This window comes from Ostrinia nubilalis, chromosome 6 (genome assembly GCF_963855985.1).
Source record: "Ostrinia nubilalis chromosome 6, ilOstNubi1.1, whole genome shotgun sequence".
Lineage (NCBI taxonomy): Eukaryota > Metazoa > Arthropoda > Insecta > Lepidoptera > Crambidae > Ostrinia > Ostrinia nubilalis.
In genome coordinates this window covers 1,460,546-1,480,463 of record NC_087093.1, presented here as the reverse complement: position 1 = coordinate 1,480,463, position 19,918 = coordinate 1,460,546, and the positions used below count along the sequence as shown (strand labels likewise).

Here is a 19,918-nt window from a genome sequence, read left to right as displayed (position 1 = left end):
GAGGCGCGTCAATTGCATTTGATAGTGCAACACTGAGTACAGTCGTACCTGTGTTAAATTAATAGGCTAACTTTATGTATCAGGATTCAGGATTACGGGCTAATTTGATATTTTCATAAATTAACGAAAAAATATTATTATAGGTAACCTGGTTTAAATAAATTAAATGAAACCATCAATCGAGCTAGTAGGATTTATTTTATTATTCATCAATAATCAAATTCAGAACATGAATATTCAACTGCAATGTCTGCTCATGAACGCTTCAAACTCGGTACTTCTTTCCCAATTCCATAAAATTCAACACTTAGAAAGTGACAAAAAACTTTTTAAAATAGGTAGTTGAAACAAACCACAGCTAATTTTCATAGTGGACTGTACTATACGATAAACATGTCAGTCAATTTGACAACCTTTGTTGGAAACATTATTCAATGAAAATATTGTCCGAACCCTTGGTATTTCTCTTCGACAAATACTTTAACACATTGTGAACCACTTTTCTTTCACGACTATAAAAAGATTTTAGCAATTTCATTCACAAAATCAATTGCGCACATTTAAAATAAAGTTTGTTTACACTTTGACAGCAATAGACTGACATGCAAGGTGACATGTCAATGAAGTTTTCAGTTACTGTTGCCATTAAAAGAAATTAGTACCATTAGTTTTCCGCAACATGGCGAGGGTTTTTATGTTCCTGGTCAGGCTATAATACGTTTTTGTTATTACTAATATTCAAATTATCAATTCAGTTAATACTACAAGTAATCAACAACATCGTGATGTTTTTTTTAAATCCAGTATTTATATCCTGTCTTAATGTAAACAGGGTCTTGATTTCAATACTCCCCATATTTAGGGAGTTGATTCAGTATTCTGATCACGAATCAGTAAAAAAATTGACTTTGATAAAAATTTAAAACGAACTTTAACTTTAGTTAGTCAAAGAAAAATACCTATTTACGAGTACACTACCAACTTTACGTGGCTTCCTTCAGTAGGCTATCCGAAATTATAAGCGAGCGATCCGCGTAGCTCGATGGTGCCGCAGTGTCAACTATTGCAGTTTTGCGAGCCACAGTACAGCTGATTTCGCACGGAAAATATTCGCTAAAAATTCCACTTTCGTTTGTAATTTTTTTTGGTGGATAATAACCTAAATAAATATGGCGAGGATTGAAATCGACACCCTGTATTTGCGACGATAGCCCAATTCTATCAGCATCGTTCTGCCGATTCAAGATTCTAGTATCTACCTACTTCTATCTTCGTCGACCGCCGTTGTGATGACCCTTTCTAAACATAGAGTTCCCTAATGTTCAAACTAAGTAACAAACAATGTTACCCCTTCATAATAATCCTAATTATTAGCCAATTGATATTACCCAAGGTTAATTTACTTAAACAATGCAACCGAGACCTATCCATTAGAAGACATGTCTCACCTCAGCACGGGCGGACACGAGAACTGCATAACTATGTTTTATTAAAATTTATCGCCGCTGCTTAATAAACCCCGGGCCACTGAACCCGCGGTCAGAGTTCGCGCTTTGGGAACTAATAACGCCAGAGGGCGTTGTTTTCTTTGGACAGTTTCGTACCACGTGCTACGTGCTCAAATTGGTCAGTGTTTGCTTTTCACTTGGATAGATAATGAAATTGGGTTTCGTGTAATGACGTGGTTATATTGGACTGTAAAATACAGCAGCTATTTATTTATTTATTTGAAGTCGTATAACGTTAGGTAATTGTTCTCGGACTAAAAACTAAAAATAAGCATGAAAATACTTTGATGCACAGCTGGATTAAATAATGCGGTGTTAATATCGTTAATATCTGAGACCAACATCTGAGATTTTAAACAGAGAGTCAACCTACTTCTTATTTATACAGTGTGAGTCACGTTAAAGTGTACATATGAAAATAGATGAGTCTAAAACTATTTTTATCGACTAAAAAGAGGTCAAAAAATTTTTGAGATGTTTTTTTAATTTTTTATAGATTTTTTTATCTTCCAATTACTTATTGTAAAGAAAACGTAATAACTTTTAAACTAAGCGGTATATCCTGATAAAATAAAAACAGTAATAATGCTAAATAATAGGCAATACTAAAAAAATACATAAAACACACAAAAAATGCCAACAAATAATAAAAAATTATACTTTTTGAAAAAAAAACTGCTTTTAAATTCGTGTTTTTTTTGTTATTTGATAAATTTCTCTAAAAATGCCCCTATTACAGGTGTTTTTTTATAACTTTTTATTATTCTCTATCGTATTATCTTTGTAAAACCAAAAATCGCATGTCTCTATCCCTATCACAACATTTGCTATGAACTGTATATACAGTGTGAGTCACGTTAAAGTGTACATATGAAAATAGATGAAACTAGACCTATTTTTATCGACAAAAAGAGGTCAAAAATTTTTTGAGATTTTTTTTAAATTTTTTATAGAATTTTTTTTCTTCCAATTACTTATTGTAAAGAAAACGTAATAACTTATGAACTAAGCTGTATATCCTGATAAAATAAAAACAGTAATAATGCTAAATAACAGGCGATATTAAAAAAATACATAAAATACACAAAAAAGGCCAACAAATAATAAAAAATGATACTTTTTGAAAAAAATCTGCTTTTAAATTCGTGTTTTTTTGGTTATTTGATAAATTTCTCCAAAAAATGCCCCTATAACAGGTAGTTTTTATTACTTTGTATTATTTTCTATCGTATTATCTTTGTAAAACCAAAAATCGCATGTCTCTATCCCTATCACAACATTTGCTATGATCGTTTGAACAAAGGCCTGCCACAACATTATTCTCCGCTACAGGTAGAGACAATTTTAATTTTAACTAAAATGCTTATTTTACTTCGAAATCTTTTGTTTTTTTTTTTGAAATCTAAACTGTCTTTATCAAAATTAAAAATCTAGAGCCATTTTCAGTTTCGTTGTTAACGAAGCGTTGAATGGCGCGCCCGGAGAGGCTTAGTTCAAACGATCATTGCAAACGTTGTGATAGGGATAGAGGCATGTGATTTTTGGTTTTACGAAGGTAATACGATAGAGAATAATACAAAATAATAAAAACCACCGGTTATAGGGGCATTTTTTGGAGAAATTTATCAAATAACTAAAAAAATACGAATTTAATAGCAGATTTTTTTCAAAATGTATCATTTTTTATTATTTGTTGGCCTTTTTTGTGTATTTTATGTATTTTTTAGTATCGCCTGTTATTTATTATTTATTTATTTTATCAGGATATACCGCTTAGTTCAAAAGTTATTACGTTTTCTTTACAATAAGTAATTAGAAGAAAAAAAAATCTATAAAAAATTTAAAAAAAATCTCAAAAAAATTTTGACCTCTTTTTTGTCGATAAAAATAGGTCTAGTTTCATTTATTTTCATATGTACACTTTAACGTGACTCACACTGTATACAAGAAAGTCGTGTTAGTTACACCACTTATAACTCAAGAACGGCTGAACCGATTTAGCTGAAAATTGTCAGGGAGGTAGTTTAGAACCAGGAGAAGGACATAGGATACTTTTTATCCCGTTCGAAATAAAAAAAAGTCTGCTTATTTATTGCCATTAAGGCGGAACAAAGTTCGCCGGGTCAGCTAGTATAAACATAAAAAGTAAACGAAGCTTTTAAAAATATTAACTACAATATTATTATTTCTCTAAATTTGATGTTTAATTCGACAAACAAATCCAATATGCAAATCAACGATGGAACCACCAATTTTATGTAAATAAATCGAAATATTTTCCGTCACAAAAACACACAAAATTGCACTTATCCGGTTATACGTACAGCAAACGGCCAGAGCCTGACTGCTCGTAATTGCCTGCTCTTTATTCTTCTCATGACACGTCTGCGCTATAAATGCTTTATTTATTTCAAATTCCTTTCAGATATTTAATTTATAGTTTAAGATAGAATTCTTCTGGCGTTGGCGGTAAAAAGAGTAGGATATTTCTCTTTCTATTATCTTTATTTACTAGGTAGGAAGTCTTAAGTTTACTTGTTACACCAGTATTCACAAACAATGCTTGCTTAAGTGAAGCAGCAACTCTATGCAAAGTCAAACGTAGAATAGAAGGGAGCTCTGTGATTGGTTCTTGTGTGTCACCCCGCCACTCAAGTATTGTCTATGAAGGTTTTTGGGACCATGTGCGTCCATGCGTACTGTGAGATCTCATAGTAATTTTTGCGAATACGGGCGTTAGTTTCCTAACTAACAAGGATTGAATATTAAAGTAAAGTGTTTGATTTGTTTGACCTTATCACCTGGTAATTGTAAGGTCACATATTCGTACTCTTATTCAATAAATGCCCATTCAATCATGATTAAACATTATTTCTACATCTATTATTTAGGGCTACTTTCATGAAAAAAATACAACTGAATTTTTCTGCACATTTAGTCTGCCTTTCTTTCAAATTATATTATGTAAGGACATTGAACGCACTATCCGCTCGTATACAAGAGGCATGTAGACGGGATCGTAATTACCACCTACGGAAGCTGTGTGCAGAAGTCGAGGCTCACGCAGATAGACATGAAACAAGAGACCTGCACAAGAAAATAAAGTACATCACCAAAACCTTTACCTCCAAAACATGGTCTATAGAAAACTCACAAGGCGTACTTTTGACCGAGATAGGTGCTATTTCTGAAACCTGGAAAAACTACTGCCAGTCATTATTTGAGGATCCTGAAGCTCATAACTTTCACTCGACAATGCCCAGGAATGAAGAAAAAGAGCCGTTTATACTAAAGGATGAAGTGCGAGCCGCTATCAGACGCCTAAAAAGCGGGAAAGCCACCGGAAGAGATGCCATACCAATTGAAACCATCAAGGCATCGGGGGAGTATGGTGTCGATATTTTTCATACCCTGTGTAATAGAGTTTGGGAGACAGGAACTTGGCCCCAAGAATGGACTCACACTGTCTTTGTTCCTCTACATAAAAAGGGCTCCACTAAAATATGCAATAATTACCGCTTGATTGCTCTAATTTCACATGCAAGTAAAATTTTACTGCATATTCTGAACGAGAGGCTGAAGTCATACCTGTCGAAGGAAATTGCTCCTGAGCAAGCTGGTTTTGTGAAGGGTAAGGGTACCCGTGAGCAGATCCTAAACGTGCGCCAGATTATTGAAAAGGCCAGGGAGTTCAACAAGCCAACCTATATCTGCTTTGTTGATTTCTCAAAGGCATTCGACTCAGTAAAGTGGCCAGTACTTTGGGAGACTCTGTTGGCTATGGGAACACCTAAACACCTTGTTCACCTTCTCAGAAAACTTTATGAAGAAGGGACGGCTTCGGTAAGGACGGAAGACATATTGTCGAATAACTTTCATCCAAGTGCTGGAGTCCGTCAGGGCTGCATCTTATCACCACTGCTGTTTAACACCTACACAGAGCTCATTATGAGGATAGCACTCGAAAACTGGTCGGACGGAGTCGTTGTTGGGGATCATAAAATCTCAAACTTGCGCTATGCAGATGATACCACCCTTATTGCAACTAGCATCGAGAATATGGAATTTCTACTGAGCAAAATGGAACAGGTCAGCCTGGATTTCGGTTTGAAGATTAACCGCAGCAAGACGAAGATAATGATTGTCGACCGAGCTAACAATAACTCGCCCGAGGTCACTAAAGTTGCGAACTGCGACGTCGTCCAATCATACGTCTACCTTGGTGCACTGATATCGAACAGTGGTGGATGCGCGGATGAGATCAAGCGGCGTATGGCTATTACCAGGTCCGCCATGGACCGGCTCAAGAAAATATGGAGAAACAGAAACATCACAAAGGCCACCAAAATGCGACTTGTCAGGGCATTAGTGTTTCCCATATTTCTTTACGGTGCTGAGACGTGGACTCTGAGAGAAAGTGAGAAGAAGAAGATAGACGCTCTAGAGATGTGGTGCTGGAGAAGGATGCTTGGCATAACCTGGACAGAGTTCCGAACCAACGTCTCGATCATCCAAGAGCTTGATGTCAAACAGCGTCTTTCTTCCATCGTCCAAAGTCGTATACTCACTTTCTTTGGCCATATAACACGTGGAGACGTCGCTTCTGTTGAACGACTTGTCGTGCAGGGGAAGATTGAGGGCACAAGAGCGCGCGGCAGGTCGCCCATGCGATGGACTGACCAGATCAAAACCGCACTCAATGGTCCACTCCACGAGTGCACAAGAAAGGCTGCAGTGCGGGAGGAATGGCGACGGATTGTGAGACTTGCCACCGGACCTGGTGTGACGACCACGACCACTCTGGCAAGAGTGTAGCGACGAAGAAGAATTCTTTCAAATTATGCGAATTTAAATATCCTTAATTCGCACATAATTTTGTAATAAATAGATTTTGATTTGATTTGACTTTCACACAATATTAGGTTACTATCTCTAAGATGATTCTATGTTGTTATTATTACAAATTTGATTCTTCCTACGTCTGAATTTCACCTACCGATCGTGGTCAAATACCTGCCTTGTTATGCATTAAAAAAAAATTACAATAGCTCTTAAACCGGATTTACGTGGTTCTGCGTATCAGCCGCAGCACAAACGGGCCGCTATCGATTCCAGGCTCAGTAATTGCCCTCTCTTCTTATTGACAGCGAGCGCTCTGTAGAGGTTTTGGACGCCAATAGGTTAAGAGCTAGTTCAGGAGCCATTTCGTTAAAGCTTTCAGTTCATCTTGGATTCGGATGAAGTAAAACTCTTGATTATGTTAGGTACTGAAAACTTAATAGCCCTACATCTTTGGGTTAATAAACATGAACCAATCTATCTTCTATAATATAAAGATGGTTTTTACGACGAGAAACAGCCCTTTTTTCACGCGGGCAAAACCGCGAGCGGAAGGCTAGTACTGAATAAAAAGCCGCATAAGAAGACCAGAATTGACCTTAACATTCAATTTATGTCGAGAAAAACAATCTAGCATATTTTTATATCGACCGAAGTCTTCACCATAAAAAAAAAACTTATTTTTTTCCTCAAAATTTAAATTTTTTGCAATATGAACTTATGTAAGTAAATGTAAAACTTAAAGTTTAGTTTGCTTACTATAAACAGATTTACGCGTGTGCAGACTACACATAGCCGTTAACACTTTGCCTGCGTCCCATAAAATGTCCATTAAAAAATCAATTGCAATTTTGCACGCGCGTGCCTGTGTACACTTAGCTTTATCTGCTTGAGCTACGACAGTTTCGCGTTTAAAAATATTGTATATCACAATATATACGATTATTGTAATGCTTATTACCCGAACGCCGTCGACTCGGCTATTTATAGGCTTAATTGAATTAATAGGCAACAGTCACGACGAAAGCAAACCCTACTTTTTCCTTGGCAATGGGGACAGTGGGTCGTAAATACGTCGGTTAACGGCGGCTGTTGCACCCGTTATGGCGGTAGGTGGCGCTGTCATCACTTGTCGAAATAAAATGGCGTCGAGGAATCGAACACCTTTGTTGTGAGTGTGCGTTTATGCGAATGGCATTTTTATTGCGTGTGTAGCAAATAAGGTAGTGGATACAAGAGCGCATTGTTTAGTTCGTGACTTCCTGTGTCTATGACATAAATAACTATTTGACTACCGCACAGAGTAGGGATCAAGTAAAAAATCCGAGTTCGCCAAATTAAAACGGAAAAATATTTTTTATTACTTTTGTACGCTTACCTTCTTTCAATTGAATTTAATTCGTTTTTAATGTAGGTAATCAAGAAACTCCTTGCTCATGGTTTCCCCCCTGAAAAGGTTTTTGAAACCGGGAAAACCCCTGAAAAACCGATTTTCAGGGGTAAAAACGAGCAATCTTGAACTATCAGTTAAAAGCTCAGTAACATTTGAGGAAAATAGCGTGACAATAATACGTTATTAGTTATGCAAATGGTACTATTACTGTTTTACTGTCCCGAGGGCTCACTCACGGCTACTACCTAAGGTAAGTGCCCCCTACTTCGGTATATTAAGGCTCTTACGACTTTAACATTTTATTTAAAAATAACCAAGCATGATATCAGTATGAAAGCTTTTGTATGCTAAACTTTGGTCTTTTGACAGTAAGTTAATACATAATTTATAGTTATATAGTTTGAACTTTTTTTTATATTAATTCTTCTGCGGACCTCTTGTTTGGATCCTGTTTCGTGACAAAATTTTGCTCTGTTTCTAAGTTCGTGAACTCATGTCCCCTATTTCGGGATAAGGTTTTATGCATCCAGTTAGGATATTTTAATAATGATTAAGGTTTAATAAATTTAAAAACGATAATATAAATTTAGAATAAAATAATTATGTGAAATTGACGATATTACTTACCTGAAATATTCATAAGAAATAATGTGTCTCTAGCTAGACGTACGTACCTAGTACGTATAATATTTTTATTTGTTAATTCTAACAATACGTGAAAATATTTATATAACCATTAGACATGTGGGGGGAGGGGGGGGGGGACTTAACCCCCCACCCCCCCTTCGTACCCATAAAATTTTGATTTGTTATTTATAGCGATATGTGAAAATATTTATATAACCATTAGAAATGTGGGGGGGACTCACCCCCCCCCCCCTTCGTACCCATAAAATTTTGATTTGTTATTTGTAACGATAAGTATGTGAAAATATTTACACAAGCCATTAGATGCCAGGGCAGGGGTGGGATTATGGGGAGGAGGGGGGGGGGGGGGACTAATCCCCCTTCTCACCCCTGGAGCTGTTTCACGTGAGGGTAACCCCCTGAAAATAACCCCAGATACGCCAATGACTCATAATAAAAAGTAAGTAATTAATTAATTTCTTAGGTAGGTAAGTATTAAAAACTAAAAAATATGTCGATTTCTTTGATGGTATGTATCATAAAAGTACCTAACACCATACATTTATATATCACGAACTTGGAAAAAAGTAACAATAATACGGTTCCTTGTTTCGTGATACTGATTATTCCAAATTCCCCAAGTAAAATTCATGGATTATTGTCAAAATGTGTCAATTAACTATTATCTATCCCATATACAATACGAATAAACAATGATAAATAAAATGAATCGAAATAAAACCAAAATTATGCTGGTACTACTTATGCTAATTTATCTTAAAATTGGTCATATATGTGAACTTCAAACTCGTGTCATATAAATTCTAGTGAACGAAACATATACCGAATTTAGGTCATGAGAAACTTAAATAAATGCATTATTTGTTTCATAACTTACATTTAAATTATCATAAATAATTATTTAAAAACCAAGCATCAAAATGTTATCCATAATATCCTTGAATCGGTAGTGTCACGAAATAGGGGACACCCGAAAAATAATATGTACGCTATTTCGTGAGTCAATTAATCGCAATTTTAAAGGAATTCTACGTTTTCCTATAACTTTTTTCTAAGCCAAATCAATTTTCAAGGAACACATGAAACCACTATTACAAGTTTTATTTAAATAGACGTTCCTTCGCCTTTTTATAAGCTTAAGAAGTTGGAGCGCTAACCTTACGGTGAGAGCAACCTTTGCAAGCCGCACGGATGTTTTTGGCTCTCTGAGAGTTTGAAGCTTCGTATTGCTCTCATTTTTGGCGCCACAATGTTGGTACTTGGTTTTTTAGATAGCTTAAATAATAGAGTTTTTGTAGTAATGAAGAATTTTTATAAATAATATTCCATTTGCTTATTATTTGAGCTAGAAAAAAAACTTACGAACTTACGTACTATCACGAACTAGTAGCCGTTTACCTTAATTACCGTAATCACCTGAAATAACTGTAATTCCAAATTAACTGCCACTAATAATATGTAACGGTGAACGTGGTGTTTGTAGTAATTTGCATTCGGTACACAATTATTACTGCAATGTGATAACTTGTTTATGAACATTATTGAACATGCTATGTTGTAGAGTCAATGATGTTGTTGTACTAAATGGAAATAGGTAAGCGGGTTTGATTTTTTTTTTAAAGATAAGGGAAAGATAAGTTCAGAATATGTGGGATTGATGTTTTTTATAGTCAGTCAGTCAGTCAGTAAAAGTCAGTTTGCTAATAGAAAATAATAACAGTCTCAAATAAAGTGAGAAGGGCAAGATATTTTGAGAAAAGTTTAACCGTCTTTATTTGTTGTGTCCTGTTGATTAGGTTCGCGATCATTGATCTTACTTAAATATTTAAGCTTTTGTATGATTTGATTATGTTTGTGTTTCATAAGTGTAAAAACAAAACAAAGTAAGTGTTTGTGACTAACGACCGTATTCACAAACGATGCTTGCTTAAGTGAAGCAGTAAATCGAACGCACAGCGTTGAATAGAGCTCTGTGATTAGTTTGTGTGTCACCCTGTGCAACCACGCGCACTGTGAGACCTCATAGTAATATTTGTGAATACGGGTGTAAAAGTACCTACACCGAAAGTGTACGTTTCACATAAAATGTTATATGCATTTAAACTTCCCCTTAGATTTCATAAACCCATTTCAGCGTGTTTAACATTAAAACCCTGGCTTCCATTTCAAAGGAGGAGTAAGTATTTTTCTCAAAAACATATTCCAAAAATAGCGAGAGGACGAAAAGAAACCGTCACCTATGCAAGTGCACGTGAAATAAAGCTTTAGGAGCATATCAAGCTTGACTCTGGGGTATCTTATGTAGTTAGAATAAGTGCTATATCGCAACAAAAATGTCAAGCTTGATGTGCTCTCGGTGTACGTTTAAATATTTCACTTCACACACACGAGCGGTTCGTGCCGCGAGCTCGTAAAAGGGCAGTGTTTTTTTATCAACGCATTGATTTCAGAGCTTATTACGTTGCTGATATACCATCATATTTGGGATGGTGCTATTGGGGGAGGCAGCGGATTGACCTATTTCATGAAAGAATAATAGGCCGCCGCCCAACCTGTATAGTAAAAGATATATTTGAAATGATCGAATGGCGAGATTCTAGACACAATGCGAAAGTAATTTTTTTTGCGCCCGGATGAAGATAATGAAGTTAATCGGTCTAAATATCATGTTAAAGACAACACACTTCTCAACCTTACCTTATTTAATTTTTGGTTTTAATTTTAAGTTAATGGTTAATGTTAAAAATCTGGTAATAACAATCCAGCCACCGTCTGTAAAAAGTGCGAAAAACCTCCATTTAATACTCTAAGGCCAGAAAGTTACAGTTTCGTTGCAGTTGCGTTTCACCGTCTGTTCTGGGCCTAAGGCTGGGTTGCACCATCTTACTTTGACTTTGACAAACGTCAAAATTCTGTCAAACTCCATACAAAAACGCCGGTTATCGTTATAGTTACGGTCAAATTTAGGTGGTGCAACTCAGTCTTAAACTCAACGAGGAAACTCTTTGATAAAACACACACACCCAATAGCTGAGTAAGTAGCATAGTTTTTTTTAGAAAAACATAAAATTGTGTAAATTTAAGCCCATGGCTGATAACCCCAATAGCCCATAACTTGCACCATCGGTTAACCTTCTATAGGCCTGCGGCCCGCGGGACCCCAGACTAATTAATTTCGTGGACATTTGCGGCAGTAATAAGCTTATCAAACGTAGATTCGGACAATGGGCTGGCTCGATTTAACGGGAATATGAAGGCAATTGGGGGTTAATAAGACCCGTTTTGTGCCATTTTGTTTGATTACCACAACATAATAGATAGGGTTGGATCATGTGGGCTGTTTTAATGGGAACGGACTGTTATTAAATAGTACGAGTGATTGACTTTCCGCAAACGAGACACAAAGTGTAATATAATTGCTATCGATTACATGCAGTGCTTTTGATGCACATTGAACATGCTGTTGAGTTAAATTGATATTCACATTAATTTACTTGTAATTTGAAACTTAATTGTTCTATTGACATTCGGTAATTTGATTTATTTAACTGACTTAATTATTATTACATTGACATTGAATTAATTATTATTATATTGACATGCATGATAACCTATGTACAATTAGTCTTATAAGCGCTTTGGAATATATTCTGTTAGCTTGTAAGATGATTGAATAATAAATAAATAAATAATTGGTACATTGATTCATGTTCATTCGTGATATTACAAATTTAACTACGTACGACGTAGGTACTGCTCTGAAAAGATCTACACTAGGTACTGTTACTTTGAATAGTCTACAACTATACTGAACTACTTAGGCCTTAGTACGAGTATAGCATTCTTTCACCATTAAAATCCTGCATTATTTCTGATGAACATAGCGGTACGAAGTTCGCCAGGTTAGTTATTTGAAGAATAAAAACATATTTTAGTTAGTTTGTTGTATGGCAAATAGAAGTAGCAAGCTGGTTTTGAAGGTTTAGGACTTTTAGGACAAACGTATATTTATCAGAGATTCCTGCAAACATCTAGAATATAATAGTGTCTGGACAAACCTCAAGAGGATTTAAGACACTACTTTAATCAATAACCCTCCTTCTGGCGCAGTCGGGTAAAAATGTAACGGCTAAGTAAATATTATGTACATGTAAATAGTAATGATTAGGCTACTGTACTGTACTTTTCAAGTTCACATGATTGTATCAACTCATGCTGTTTGTTTCCTTAATAAAGAAAAAAAAAATCTATTTTAATTTCTGTAACCATGCTCTTTTACGTACTACGACTACTATACTACGTATTTAAGACGAAACTGTTGTTATCACGTTTGATAAACATTCCGCCCGTGTGTCCCAAACACCAGTTCCTGCAGTTTTAGACCTATATTTTTAGCGTATTTAATTCACGCGACCCCGTTGTGCGCTGACAGAGGCGACGATGCTTCGCTTGTTGCGTTGCAGGTTTGCAACGTTGCGGGTATTTTGATAACGTTGCGGATATTTTGATAACGTTGCGGGTATTTTGATAACGTTGCGAGAATGCACGTAACGTCGATGCGTTGCGATGCTGTGAACATTTTGATAAAGCATTCGTATGCGTACGCATAATTTTGGTTACATTTGTAGTCCGCGCTTTGTAAATACTTACCTATATTCATGATTATTAAAATCTCAGTATAACTTAGCATTGTTTCACGTTGAAATTATACAAAGTTACTTATTTCTAGATTCTAGTGATTAGAAAATTTACGCAGCTCTATGTCAATGTTATTCAGTTTTATTATTTTGTTACAAACATTGCTATCTTCTATAGATACAGATCATTCGAAAGTACCTCAAACAAACAAAAAAATTCTAAATTTTCTACAATACATGCAGCATACAAGTTATGTGTCATATTATGTATTTATAATACCAGTAGTACTTAGTGCGATTTTCCCTCTAAAGTCTAGCTACTGTGCCACGTTGGTTAAATGTTTAACAGCGGTTAGTTGCCGAAACATTTAACCGACGTGATACAATGGCTTAACAATGACGTGACAATCCGTCAGTTATTATCGGCTGTCACATAACCGGCAGTTAAGTCGCCATTAACATATCAGTGACGTTTTCCAGCCCCACCGCCAAAGAGAAGGGCGGGCGATAATTCGAGGGCAAAGAGCGTGTAATTGATTAAAGACCCAACCTCCTTTATTAATTTGCCTTTGCTTTTTTCACACAACGTCGACTGAATGGCTACCAGCTTCGTTTTTTGATGTTGGTTTTGGTTTGATAATATTCGCGGTAGCTCTTATTAACAGTAAAGTCCTTATATTTTTTTCTCTACCTATTTGATGTTATGATAAGCTTAAGTTTCATGCCTCAAATTATGTAAATGCCTGAAAATTAGAAGGTCCATCAATAGAAGTACTATAGAATCTTTGCTAAACGGGACTACGGGTATAAAGTTTAACTGTAACATTTTAGTTACAACATAGAACCTCTTCCTTTTTGTAGTCGGTTAAAAATAATAGCACCTAATACAAACTGGTGCTGCAAATCTCACTGCCAGCCACTATGATACGACATAAGCAGTCGGTACAGGGTATTATTATAAAATATCTCTATCTTTACTACCTAACATAAAAAGATTGACATAAGGATTATAATGCCCGTTTTTACCATCAATCCCTATTTTTTAAGTGACCCCTATGGTAACACATAACAGGAATTTTGTTTTCACAGAGGTCACTGTTGAATATAATCATTCATTCGGTCTTATTCGATAAAATACTTTATCTGTGGAGCTGTCAAAATGACACCCTCATTCCCGGTCCCCTCGTACTCGAAATGGCGGACGTGTTGTGCGTAGGTTTAATTAGATTATAATTGAGAAGTTAAAAATAAATGTCACTGATTACTTTTACTTATGGGGCTTTCATTTAAACAAGAATTCCGATAGGTTATGGGCCCAGTCCCATAAGTAAGTCAGATGGACAAAGAATAGAATAGGCAGTAAAAAAGTTTAATCAAAAAACGTGGTCATAAAAAAAGGTCCACACGTGTTATAGAAATTCTCTTGGGGTAGGCTCTTGATTTCAGAGAAAATATTTACAATGTCTGCAACAACAAGCAATGTGCCACAATTGGATAGTGGAAATTTTGAAAACTGGCTTTTCAGGATTGAGATGGCACTCGATGAAAAAGGAATAAAAGAAACAATTTATACCAAAAGTGAAGAGAAAACAAACAAGAATGATGCGAAGGCACGAAACTTGATAATACAAGGAATACCTGATAAATACTTGGAGTACGTCAAAGGAGCCCAATCAGCATTTGAAATGATTGTGAAGCTGAAATCTGTCTTCCAAAGAAAGAGCACTCTCAGCACTTTATGCCTAAAACGCCAGCTCAGTAACCTAAAAATAGGAAAAGAAGAAAACGTACAAGAATTTCTAAATAAGTTCGAGAAAATAATACAAGACATAGAAGCGAGCGGTACAAAAGTAGATGAAAAAGAAAAAGTCTGTCAATTATTACTTAGTATTGAGAAAGTATATCAACCTTTAGTAACAGCTTTGGAAATGTCTAACACCGAACTCACTGTGGAATTTATAAAATGCAAATTACTTGATGTGGAAATGAAAGAGAAGGCTCATAACAAAGCAACAAATAATTCAAAAGGAGAATATGTATTTCAGAGCACCACATTCAAATGCTACAGTTGCGGAGGACTCGGTCATATTGCTAGAAATTGCACGAAGAGAAATTACAATAACTATAGAGGACGAGGCAACTACAGAGGCAGAGGAAGAGGAAACCGAGGAGCCTCGGCAAATATCGGAGAGAGACAGAACACCAAAGACAAGAATGTATCATTTGTAGCCACACAAACTATACCGGCTGAGACAATGTCACATGATGAAGATATACAACTAGTTATAGACTCAGGATCTACTTACCATTTGATAAATAAAAAATATGAAAAATACATGACAAACATAAAGAAGATTTCACAAATAAATATAAGAGCAGCAAATGGAGGAATTATGACAGCTTTATACAAAGGAGACTTAATTGGAATGTCTGAAGAAGGATACAGAGTGACTATAGAAGATTGTTTAATTGTAGAAAACTTAACACACAATCTGCTGTCAGTATTAAAACTAAATGAGAAAGGAATTCAAGTGATATTTAACAAAGAAAAAGCCATGATGAGAAAAGGTAATATTAAAATTGAAGGAAACTGTGATGGGAAACTATTTAAAATGAAATTGAATCTAAATGCGTCACACGGATTGATCACAAAAGAAGAGCAAGAGCTTCTATGGCATAGAAGAATGGGCCACTTAAATTACAGTAGTATGAAAATCCTGGATTTGCCCTTATCCAAAGAAAAATGTACTGTATGCATGGAGGCAAAAGCGGGCAGAAACCCATTTACAGAAAATCCTATACCGAGAACACACAAAATAGGTCAATTGGTATACTGTGACATAGGTGGGCCAGTCACACCTGTAACACTAGAAGGAGAAAGGTACTACTTAACCATCATAGATGACTGTTCACATTTCTTGGAGGTACATCTTCTGCAATCAAAGAATGAAGCCAAGGATTATATTATGAGGTACATAAAGATTATGAAAAATAATGGAAACAATGTTAGAAGAATCAGAACCGACCAAGGTGGAGAATTTTTAAATGAGGAACTGCATTCATTCTATGAAGAGCATGGAATTATACAAGAAACTACATGCGCATACACTCCACAGCAGAACTCTATCTGTGAGAGAATGAACTTAACTTTACTAAACAAAGTAAGAGCAATGTTATTAGAAACCAACCTCCCAAAGTATCTCTGGGGTGAGGCAATCAGATGTGCGGCCTATATAATAAACAGGTCACCAACGAAAGCACTTAAAGATGACACACCAGCAAAAATATGGTATGGCAAAAACAATCTGGATAAAGTGAGAGTTTTCGGAGCAAAGGCTTGGAGCCTAATACTTCCAAGGCCTAGCAAATTAGAGCCAAGAGCAAAACCTATGAGAATGATAGGATACTGTGGATCAGGCTATAGACTATGGGATCCAAAGACTAATGAGATAATAGAGTCAAGAGATGTAAGATTTGATGAGGCAGATTACAGATATGAAGAAGAAAAGAATCATAATACTATTCACATAGAAGAAAGTGAAGAAGAAGAAAACTCTAAGAATATTACACCGGATATGACAGACACGGATATGACAAACATGGATATGACAGAAGAACCAGTACAAGGCACAGAAGAAAGCCAGGAACTACATCGTGAAAAGAGACAAGTAAAGATTCCTAAGAAATATGATGACTATGACATGACAAATATAGCGTATGCATTAATCTCAGAAGATCCTATAAGCTACAAAGAAGCAATACAGAAAGAAGGATGGTCAGAAGCTATAGAGAAGGAACTAGAAGCACATAAAAAGCTGAGCACATGGGAAGAGTGTGAATTACCCAAAGGTCACAAGATAATCGATACAAAATGGGTATTCCGTACAAAATCTGACAACACTAATAAAGCCAGATTAGTGGCTAAAGGCTTTCAAGAAGAAACCACTCAGAATGTTTACGCACCAGTAGCAAGAATGACAACAATAAGATTATTTATAAACAAAGCAGTTCAAGAAAATCTAAGTATCAAACAACTAGATATCCCAACAGCGTTTTTAAATGGAGAATTAAATACAGATATATATATAGATTATCCCGAAGGTGTAAATAAAAAACAAGGAAAAGTACTAAAACTCAGAAAAGCTCTTTACGGATTAAAAGAAGCTCACAGATGCTGGAATGAAAAGTTAAATCAGTTTTTGACAGAAAATGGACTAAAGCAATCTCAAAGTGACTTTTGTCTGTACTCAGGAAGAAATGTATACATACTTATATTTGTGGATGACATACTAGTAATTGGAGATGGACAGAAAATAATAAATAAATTAAAAGAAGAATTTCAAGCTAAAGATATGGGAAATATAAGCAAATTTCTAGGAATGGAAATAACACAAACACTGGATAAAACAGAAATAAAACAAACACAAATAATTGAAAAGATTTTATTAAAATTTCATATGCAAGATTGCAAGGGTTGCAATACACCAATGGAAGTCGGACTAAAAATAAATGAAAACGAAGAAATCATGGAAAACATCCCTTACAGAGAGCTCATAGGCTCACTCATGTACTTGGCTACTATCAGCAGGCCAGACATCGCTTATGCCACTGGGTTTTTAAGTAGATACTTGCACTGCCCAACACCAACTTTATGGACAGCTGCGAAGAGAATCCTCAGATACCTGCAACAAACAAAACATATGGGATTAATATATAAAAGAGAAGAAAATAATAATTTAATAGCTTTTTCAGATTCAGATTGGGGATCCGAGCAAATGGACCGCAAAAGTGTGAGTGGAGTTGCAATCTTCCACAAAGGCAACTTGGTCAGTTGGAGTTCCAAGAAGCAATCATCGGTCTCACTGTCCACAGCGGAATCTGAATACTACGCAGCATCGTTATCTGTAAGTGAAACAGTATATATTAGAGAAGTGTTAAAAGATTTGCATTGTGATAAAGATTTGATTTGCTCATTATATATAGATAATCAGAGTACAATTAAGATGATAGAAAGTTACGAAAATAGCAAAAGGTCGAAACATATCGATATCAAAGTTCATTTTATTAAGGATATTGTTAAAAAAGGCTTAATTACATTGAAATATGTGTGTACTAATGAAAATAAAGCAGATATACTTACAAAGTCTTTGTGCCAGGTTAAACATAACTATTTCTGTAAATCTCTTGGATTGTATTAGTTTGCGATTAATATTTTAGTTGTATTATGTTTTAACCACATTATAGCATCAGAGTTGTGTTGATTAATATTGATTTTTTGAATATTTCAGACTTGTTTTGTATCGAGACGTAAGATAAGTATAGTATAACCTAAAATTTTAGTGTCAATGTCAAATGTCAAGTGTCATTGTGACAGCTCATGCCAAGTGTTGCTATTTAAAGATTAAATTTATTGTCTGCAAGTTCAAGTCAATTTGGCCAAGAAAATTGAGACTTGATCTTGAGCCGGGGTGTTGAATATAATCATTCATTCGGTCTTATTCGATAAAATACTTTATCTGTGGAGCTGTCAAAATGACACCCTCATTCCCGGTCCCCTCGTACTCGAAATGGCGGACGTGTTGTGCGTAGGTTTAATTAGATTATAATTGAGAAGTTAAAAATAAATGTCACTGATTACTTTTACTTATGGGGCTTTCATTTAAACAAGAATTCCGATAGTCACTTAAAAATTAGGGATTGATGGTGAAAACGAGCATAAGTTAATTTAGTAATATTTGCAGACACAACGATTTTAACGTAACTTAAACAGAATTATTTTGGTTTAATTACGAAATATGTTGACTCAGTTACATTAGCGCTTTGTGCCATAATTTAATTAATCTTGTTCCCGCGTGCCTTTGTGTTCATCCACAACAAAACTGGCTTAATTTCAAAACGGTAATGTACAATAACCGTTACTATAACGTTATTATAACGGCGTTGTTATAACATATCGTTATTCCATGCTGTACACCCCTTTTATGTAGTTTTAGGCTTGTTAAATAAACTTTGAATTATAGTCATGTGATTGGAGACATTGGTGTTATTTTTAAATTATAATATACTAGCGGCCGCCCGCGATTTCGTACGCGTGAACCCCGTTTTACCCCCTTAGGGGTGGAGTTTCCTGGAGGAACCTACCTGCCAAATTTCAAGTTTGTATATGTTACCTAGTTGCTGAGACTTCGCGATTAATTGTAGTCTTATTGGTCTTACTATGTAAAGTGGATCTCTAGTTTTTTTTGTCCAAACTTTCTTATTAAATAGAAATATTGGAGCTACGCTATACATACGCGATATTTTCTTCCAAAGAAGTGTTCATGTTATAGGTCTACCAGAATCTCATGGCAAACAAAAATATTGGAAAAGTGTGTTTTTCATATGGCAATTGTCTATGGTTTAATTGTCACCTGTCAAAGAAAATTATGAAATCTGTCAGCCGCTGCAAAAATTTTGTAATCTCTTCTTGACTATTTATTATTTTTGTGAAAAAGTCGAAAAATCTCAAGTAAGTCATATTGTTTTCAATGTGAATTGTAAAATAAGGCATAATTCAAAGTCAATCTTTGATTCTAAAGTGCGTCGTCAAGTTGACAGTAAGTTGGACTGAAATGTTTTGATACATTTAGTTTATTACCCAACTGCGTCAGAAGGAGGGTTATGATTTTTTATATTATTCTTACTTAATAGCGGCTTTATCGGGGTTTTCAGGTATATCTCACAAATTGGTGCAGAGGAATGGTCAAAATGTTATGACCATGTAAAGAAAATTGATAAAGATTTCATCAAGCAAGATTGAATAATGGAGAAGTTTCCACTTTTTTTCTTTTAAATATACTTGAAATAAATATAAGTAAAACTTATAATAATTGTGAAAGAATCATGAAAATATC

At 35.3% G+C, this 19,918-nt stretch overlaps 1 protein-coding gene and 1 long non-coding RNA gene across 2 annotated transcripts in view; both read right to left on the bottom strand.

The window, feature by feature from the left end:
• Nucleotides 1–19,918, bottom strand: part of LOC135072782 (kinesin-like protein CG14535) — an 86,308-nt gene that overhangs the window by 46,491 nt on the left and 19,899 nt on the right. The window lies entirely within an intron of this gene.
• LOC135072392 (uncharacterized) lies at nucleotides 17,454–18,699 on the bottom strand. The gene is made up of 2 exons (XR_010257420.1): nucleotides 18,166–18,699; nucleotides 17,454–17,927 (listed from the first exon to the last, which is right to left on the bottom strand). It is a non-coding gene; the product is annotated as an uncharacterized LOC135072392 (long non-coding RNA).